Raw genomic sequence first — 8,747 nt, forward strand, 5'->3', positions numbered from 1 at the left:
TTCAAACCCTACTACAGAGCTATAGTACTGTAAACAGCCTGGTATTGGCATAAGAACAGTCAGGAGGACCAATGGCACCCAATAGAAGACTTGGATATCAATCCACACATCTTCTAACACCTGATTTTTGAAAAAGAAGCAAAAAAAATCAAATGGAAAAAAGAAAGCATATTTAACAAGTGGTGCTGGCATAACGGGACATCAACATGTAGAAGAATGAAAATAGACCCATATCTACCACTATGCACAAAACTCAAATCCAAAGGATCAAAGACCTCAATATAAAGCCAGCCACACTGAACCTCATAGAAGAGAAACCAGGAAGCACACTTGAACACATTGGCAGACCACTTCCTAAATATAACTCCAGCAGCACAGACACTGAGAGAAACAATAAATGGGACCTCCTGAAACTGAAAAGCTTCTGTAAAGCAAAGGACATGGTCAACAAGACAAAATGACAGCCTATTGAATGAGAAAAGATCTTCACCAACCCCCATCGAACAGAGGACTGATCTCCAAAATATACAAAGAACTCAATAAATTGGTCATCAGAAGAATAAATAATCGAAAAAAAAAGATGGAGTCAAATCTAAACAGAGAACTCTCAACAAAGAAATCTAAAATGGCTGAAAGACACTTAAGGAAACGCTCAACATCCTTAGCCATCAGAGAAATGCAAATCAAACAACTCTGCGATTCCATCTTACACCTGTAAGAATGTTCAAGATCAAAAACACTAATGGCTTTAAGGGGAGCCTAGGCAGTTTGGATGCTCAACTTACTAAACCTGGAAGGAGGTGGGCGGTCCTTGGACTTCCCACAGGTCAGGGAACCCTGATTGCTCTTCGAGCAGATGAGGGAGGGGGACTTGATCGGGGGAGGGGGAGGGAAATGGGAGGCGGTGGCAGGGAGGAGGCAGAAATCCTTAATAAATAAATAAATTTAAAAAAAAAATCAAAAACACTAATGACAACTTATGCTGGAGAGGATATGGGGTAAAGAGAACACTCCTCCATTGATGGTGGGAGTGCAAACTGGTGCATCCCCTTTGGGATATCAGTATGGAGATTTCTCAGAAAATTAGGAAACAACCTACCTCAAGACCCAGCAATACCACTTTTGGGTATATCCCCAAAGGATGCTCATTTGTACCACAAGGACATGCTATATCCATATCAGCATTGTTTGTCATAGCCAGAACCTGGAAACAATGTAAATACCCCTTGACTGAAGAATGAATAAGGGAAATTTGGTACATTTACACAATGAGGTACTACACAGCAGAAAAAAATAATGACATCTTGAAATTTGTGGGCAAATGGGTAGATCTTGGAAACACCATATTGAGAGAGGTAACCCAGATCCAGAGAGACAAATATCATATGTACTCACTTATATGTGGCTTTTAGACATAAAGCAAAGAAAAACTAGCCTACAGTTCACAATCCCAGAGAACCTAGACAACAATGAGGACCCTAAGAGAGAGACACATAGATCTAATCTACACGAAAAGTAGAAAAAGACCAGATCTCCTGAGTAAACTGGGAGCATGGGAACCTTGGGAGAGGGTAGAAGAGGAGGGGAGAAGAAAGGAGAGGAGTGCAGAAAAATATTTAGTTCAATAAAAAACAATTTTAAAAATGAAAAACAAAAGAAGAAATGGAAGAAAGAGGAGAGGTAAAAAAATAGCTCTAAAATGTAAGTAGAAAGCATTATCTTAAATAAAACTGTTTGCAAGTCTATCATTAGAGGTCCATGCGTCATCCTGTTTGTTTCTGCACTTTCCAATGATGTGTGTGTTTATCTACCACCACATCAATCATACTCAACAGCAAGACAGTGAATTATTGCCTTCTGCAAAACTGAGGACTCATTACAGAACCACAAAACAAGTCACCTGAAGACCCAGACACTCTCCACAGTCTTTGTTCATCTCTAATGGTTCTTTGTAATAGTGTAGAAGATGTTTTCCTTGGACACAGTTTTCTCTCACATTAAGTTCTTCTTTCTCTATGTACTACCAAGTTAAATCTTGGGACTGTACTCAGCAAGGTTAACTTTCTTCTATAGAACAGCTCAGAGGAAGTCATTAGCACACGTCTTTCAAAATGGTCTCCAAGTCCCGCCCCTTCCTATGCCAATCTCCATAGCCTTCATTCTTGAAACCCTGTTACAATTTGAGATGAAAAGCCCTCCACATGCCCGTGTATTTAAGTGCTTAGTCCACAGCTAGCAGCAGTGTACTAGGAAGTTGTGGAATTCTATGAGGTTTGGCCTATCTGGACCCAGAGGTTTGCTGAGGAAAAAGGCTTCAGAATGATTGTCCAGTCTCACTTCTGGTCCTCTCTCAGCTTCCTGGTCTAACGAGACATGCTAAGTCACATGAACAGTCTCCTCCATGATGCCTTGCCCACTATGATGGCCTATGTCCCTTTATACTGTGAGCCAAATGAATCCCTCACTTACCAGATGGGTTAACAGAATACATCCTTTGAAAATGTTTTCCTCCTCTCTCCTTTTCCGAACATGGCTCATTCTTTTCGTGTGGTCTGAACAAACAAAGGAAAAGACTGGTACATTTCTCCTTCTAGGAACTCCAAGTCCAATCCTGTGCCTTCCATGAATGACTGCCTGGGGACGGGGGGTGAGGGGCAGCCACATGGTAACAGGAACTCTCCCTAATGAGAACTTTGCATGTTGCATGCTTCACACTAAGGCTCGGTTTCTGTCTCTCCTCTGGAAGTTATTGAAAGGGGGTCAAGGAAGTGCATCTTTGCACAAGCAGACATCCATGCTTCTTCCCACTAGGGATGGCCGCATGTCCCCCTCTTTTCTTTCTCTTTCTGCCTTGAGTGAGGTTCTCCCTGGACACACCCTTGAAAGTTGACATACGGTAGGCCTGAACATGCAGTTTCTTCTTTAACAATCCCCCCCGTAAGCCCTTTCCTGGCCAGACTCTAATTTCTCTGATCCACCAGTCTAGTGAAGAGATAAATTCTGAGTCAAGCCACATGCAAAATTGTATGAGCACAAGCAACACAAATTCAGGCCACAAATTTAATTTCCATTTTCTTTCCTGTAAATTGAGTTTGATAACAATGCACACATGTTTGAGCCCTTGAGAGATGTGGTAACACAGAGCCACCCCAGTGCATACTGGGGACTCAGTGAGCACTCAGGAAGTAGTATTTATATTACAGTGCTTCTCCTGGCCATGCCTCCTCAGGGAATCTCTGATTTCTACAGTCACACTTAGGAGTGGCTGACTCTTGGCTCTGGAGTATCATGGGCAAGGTGCCCTAATATTGAGCTTGCAGAACAACATGCAAACTTATGTATAGATAAGCATTTTCTCCCTGAAAACTTTCTACTGTGATTATATAATACCTTCATCTGGGGAGCCCCTATAACTTCTACCCCATACAAGTCATCCAGATGTAAGCAGTCCCAGTAGGACTATAATACAGCTAGGGATGAAAACACAGAAACACAGCAAGGTGCTTAACACAAGTGGCCTTTCAATCACCTGAGTGGTTTGAGAAAAAAAAAATGGGACTCATACCCCCAGGAACTCTGGGTCTAAAACAGAGCTGAGCAACTGTCTGTTCGTAAAACAAAATGATTCTGAGTACCCCCAGTGTCCTTCCAACCTACACATCATCCCCATCGCCTCTGCAAAAAGAGAAAAGAGGGAAAATAAGGGGAGGATATGTGGAACATGATTTCACTTATGCCAGGGGCTGGAGAGAAGGCTCAACCGCTAAGCACACTTGCTGCTCTTCCAGTGAACCAAGAATGGTTTCCAGCATGCACACAGGACAGCTCACCACCATCTATAACTCCAGTTCCAAAGGATCTGTCACCCTCTTCTGGCTGCCATGGTACCTACACATGTGGCATATCTATACCCAGATACACATGCAAATAAAGAATAAATAAAAATAATGATGCTACATGCCTGAAATTCAGAGTTCACAGGTTATCCCCAAATTTATTTTTTCTAACAACTTTTCTTATAGGCCTATCAACAGACCGAATGGGAGAACATCATGGTTCCTATGACAGTCCCATCTGTACCATAAACACTCAAGTTGCTCATCAGCCAACGGCATCTCAGACTGGCTCCCCACTCTGGGCAAAGTCTCCCACATGGTTCACCAGCCACACGGGTACTCCTGCTCTGCCTCCGAATGCAAGTCTGGTCATATCAGTACACTATCACCTTCGCAGACTCTCTATGTGGTCTGCAGATGCGCGACTGGATCTGTTTCTGTAGCCTCGTGGATTTCTTGCTCACTTCTGCTTTGTCTCCCTTTTAGAAATCTTGGCTAGGAAATGGAAGCATTTGTACCTCCCCAGTTGCTCAGAGAGGGACACACATAGGTACTGAACTGCCACTTAACACCAGGGCCAGGCCAAGAGGTCTGGAGCAACTAAACTTTACCCGCACTGTCCCAGATTCTGTTTCTTTGCTCCACGGATGTTGCGTCTAGGCTCTCTGGCTGGCTTCAGTAACTACTTGGCATCTCCAAAAGGGTAGGATGGAAACTCACAGCACAACATAATCCAGACGGCATACTTGTTTAAGCAAGGGGGCTTTTTAGGCTCTGTCTGGAAAGAAAACAAAATGGCCTGACCCAGTTTTCAACTAGGTCGAGATGTGGCAGACTGAGTGAAATCATGAAAGTCATAAATGACTCCAGAGCCCAGGAGTGTGTGAAGTCACTTCTTGAGTGAGTGCCCCCGCTGGCCAGTGTGTAACTTGTCTTTCCAGCAGAGCTAGTGCTTAGGCCCCGGGGGAAGAGAGGATGAACTCATAACTGAAACAGTCCTCCGCTTGCCTTTTCCCACCCTCCTCTCCAGTTTCAGCAAGTTGAACATTCCTTTCTGCAATGGTTGCTGTTCCCCTGTGTAAATGACTGGGGGTGACTACAAATGCATGTGGGCTTAGGGTGTGTTTTCATCTTCTCTGCCCCCTACAAATGCATGTGGTCTTAGGGTGTGTTTTCATCATCTTCTCTGCCCCCTTTCAGCTTTACCTTTAACAAACGAGAAGCAAGCAAGCGGCACTGGAATTTTGAAAACCTCGGAGGGCTGTGATCTGTATTTTCTTTGTGTCTGTGCACATCTGTGAAGGCCAGAGGTCAAGTTCATGTGTCATCAGAAACATGGTCCACAGTGTTTTTTGAGAAAAGGTTGGGAACAGGCTGCTTTGGCCAAGCTGACTAGCCAGCAAACCTTAGGAATCGACCTGCTAGGACTTCCCCTAGTCTAGCCAGCAACCCTGATTTTAAGGTGCACTTTTAAGGATGGAATGTGAGTCAATGTGATTCCATGGTGGGCACTTTAAATACGGCCCTCTCCCTGCTCTCTTCTCTGTCTTCTATGGATGGTGCCATTTGGTCCTTTTCCCCCGTTAACAGCACAGCCTAAATAATCTAATTATGAAGACTTTTAGGTCATTCTTGTTCTCCTATTACTTCGTCTTACTGAGCTTTGAAATATGAATCCTTCTAGAAGATTTCCTTTAAATGTTTCTTCTTTTTTATTAGAAAAAAAGAAAGAAATAAAAATAACCCATTTCCTTTTTCCTTGTAAATTTTTGATTTTCGCTGCTCTGTTAAATTTCTGAGTGATTTCTCTTTTCCTGACCAAACTGCTTTTCGTTTCTTTAGACCTTTGCTCTGTCTTCCTCTGAGTGGGGAATGCGCTTCAGAGCTCAGCTGCGAAGACTTCTGCTTCTTGCTTCCCCTCTTGGCATAGTTCTTTCCTCTGCTCTTTCTTTCTGTGTTTCTATTCTCCCCCATCTCTCTCCGCCTCCATTTCCCCTTCACTCTCTCCTCCATTCCATCACATGTATCTACGCCTTCATTTTCCCATCCGAATCTCCCTCGGCCTTTTCTTCTGCAGACCTCCCTGATTTTGCCAGTCTTCGATACTGCTTGTTTGTTTTAAGAGAAGGAAGACCTTTTAGATCTTCGATTTTCAAACCGAGATTATAAATTCAATCTTTGGGATGCTATGCTGATTATAAAAGCATGCAGAATGCATGAATAAATAATATGGTGTATCAAATAATTGTTGTTTAAAAATTTACAGAACCTCTGTAAAAATCAAAGCTGGCCAACCCCCATGCTCTGCTCATCAGCGCAGTATCATGGAGACTTCGCTGTCTTCCCAGCAAGCACTTCCACCCTTTTCTGTCTTTAATGCCTTGGCAGCTATACTGAAACACATAGAGTTTACTGCTACCCATTGCAGTTGTAAAAAAGTGAGATTCCAATGAGTCCTCTGCCGTCTTCCTTCCTCTCAGAGCCAGGTTTACAGTCGCAGGGTATCATGGCATTTAGTTACTAATCATCAGCTATCTCCTCCATTTAGACTGCCATTGTGTCTGATAGCCTACATTTCACTTATCCATCGTAAAGCTGCTGGACCAGTTTGGAGCTAGTGTAAACAATGCTTCTGTAAACATTGCTGAACAAGAATTCTGGCCCACGTGTGCATGCATCTCTGCAGGGCAGGTAGAAGAACTGCTGAGTCACAGTGGATATCCATGCTTTGTTACCAAATGATAACCAGGGATTTTTTTTCCCCACAGTTTGCATTCCAGCAGGAGAGCATGAAAATTCCTTTCACTCTGCAGTTTTGACTAAAATCTTGCTCATACTGTGAGGGCAGGATAGCATTTTCATCTCTCCATGCCCAGAGCTACCAAACTGACTGATGCGTAGAAGGAATTTCCATCTATTTGTTTATTCTTGAAATTCCCTTACACTTATGAAACCTTTCTGACCTATTTGGTGTTCCCCAAGGAGCAATTTTAGGAGGTCTTAGCGTTGAACACATGTGGACAAACCTAATCAGTAGAGCCATATTCCACAAATTCATAAAATGTTTGCTTCCATGGTACTACGGATTTATAGAGAAAAGAGGGCTGACTTTTATACAAAGCAGAGTGGTGGAGACAACAATATATCATATAGCCAATGTCTAAAACAGGAGATTAGAGAATAGAGGATACTTCCCCCACCACCACCACCACCACCAAGTCTCTGGAACTCATCTATACCCATCTTTGTCTCTAGGACCATTGGTAAGTATTGAAGAGAGCATTCTAGGGTAAAGATAGTTATGTCTCTTTCCCTTTTGTTAGAATTTATAGAATAGTTCTCAGTGTTGTTCTTTATATATCATTAAAAAAAAAACTTTAAAAGAAATGATGAGACATTGTAAATAAATGTTAAGCCAGAAGTGGAAAGGTTTAAGAAGAGTGTATTCTTGGGCTTTGCAATTTATTTTGAAATTCCTTTTAAAAGGTGTGGGGTTGACAGGTGGCTAGACTGAGGACAGGGAGCAAGGATGTGCACACACACACACACACACACACACACTCAGCACACAGCGCAGTCTGGCAGTTGCTCTAGGTTGTAAGCAACGATGCACAATTATTTCGGTGTTTCCATATGTTTAAATTTTTAAATAATAAAATGCTAGAAAAGCATGTAATAAAGCAAAGAAATGAACCTAAATATAATTATCAAATCTAATACTTCAAGAAACCCTCTACTATGCACTTTGTAAAAGCATGGCAGTATTTAGTCCAAGAACAAATAAATCCAAGATAATAAACAACTCCACTCAGTGGTTTAACTCTTTTTATTTACACAAGTGATTTATGCATCACTTTTCTCAATTATTCCATAATAGTTACACAAATGTAAGGAGTATAATGAAAATTTTGATATATGTATTTTCTTTAATAAATTAATCAGCATAATTGTCATATCTGGTACTCAAACATTATTTACTTTTGGTGAAACATTTAATACCCTTTCATTTTTATGCTTACTCACTTCTCATGTGGAGGGTGGGGGAGTTTGCACATGTAGAGGTCCGGGTACAGCTTGAGGAATCCATACTCTCATCCACTACTCAAGAATCCAAATCAGGTCCTTTGGCTTGGCCCCCAGAAAGCGCCTTTAACTGATAAACCATCTTATAGGCCCTGAAGCATTTGTTTTAAGACCATGACTCCCATGTTTCAGTAACCCAGGTGCTGATATTAAATGTGTTATATATACATTATACCTGAGCTACATAGCTAGACCTTGTCTCAAAAATGGCTGTGGGGTAGGGGGGAGGGGTCAATGATAAAGGAAAACATGGGTTTATTGTTCCATGGAGTTATCTATCCTCCTCAAATTCCTACTTTGAAAAATAGCAACTTCCTAAGGACTATATATTATCGCCCACAGGTTAAAGGAAAGCCCAGCTTTTTTTCTACATTCATTTGTAATAAATGTAGAAAAAGTAACAAGAGATTTTAACTAGGAAACAAAGAATTGACTCAGGACCACCAGGAATACAAAGCTACCAGTAAAATCATAATGGAAGCCAGGTGCGATATCCACGTGTCAGTATTTGCCAAGGGGACACCCCCCTGATGTGGTGGACAGATCTGACCTTCACAGCCTTACCAAACAGTTAAATTAGCATTACTCATAGCAGGACAGGGTGGCATAATGTGGACACAGGCACACAATCCAAGCCTCACCTAAGAAATCGTATCAGAAAAGTTTATGTGAAACCATACAACTATTAGAATTAACCTCCAACTTGAAGACAATATAAAAGACAGAAGAAAGCAACAAGAAACAATCATTAAATATTCAATATGAAAAGGCGATGAAAGGAGACAGAGACAGAGACCTACATTAGAGCACCGGACAGAAATCTCAAGG

This window comes from Microtus ochrogaster, linkage group LG4, assembly GCF_000317375.1.
Source record: "Microtus ochrogaster isolate Prairie Vole_2 linkage group LG4, MicOch1.0, whole genome shotgun sequence".
Taxonomy (NCBI): Eukaryota; Metazoa; Chordata; class Mammalia; order Rodentia; family Cricetidae; genus Microtus; species Microtus ochrogaster.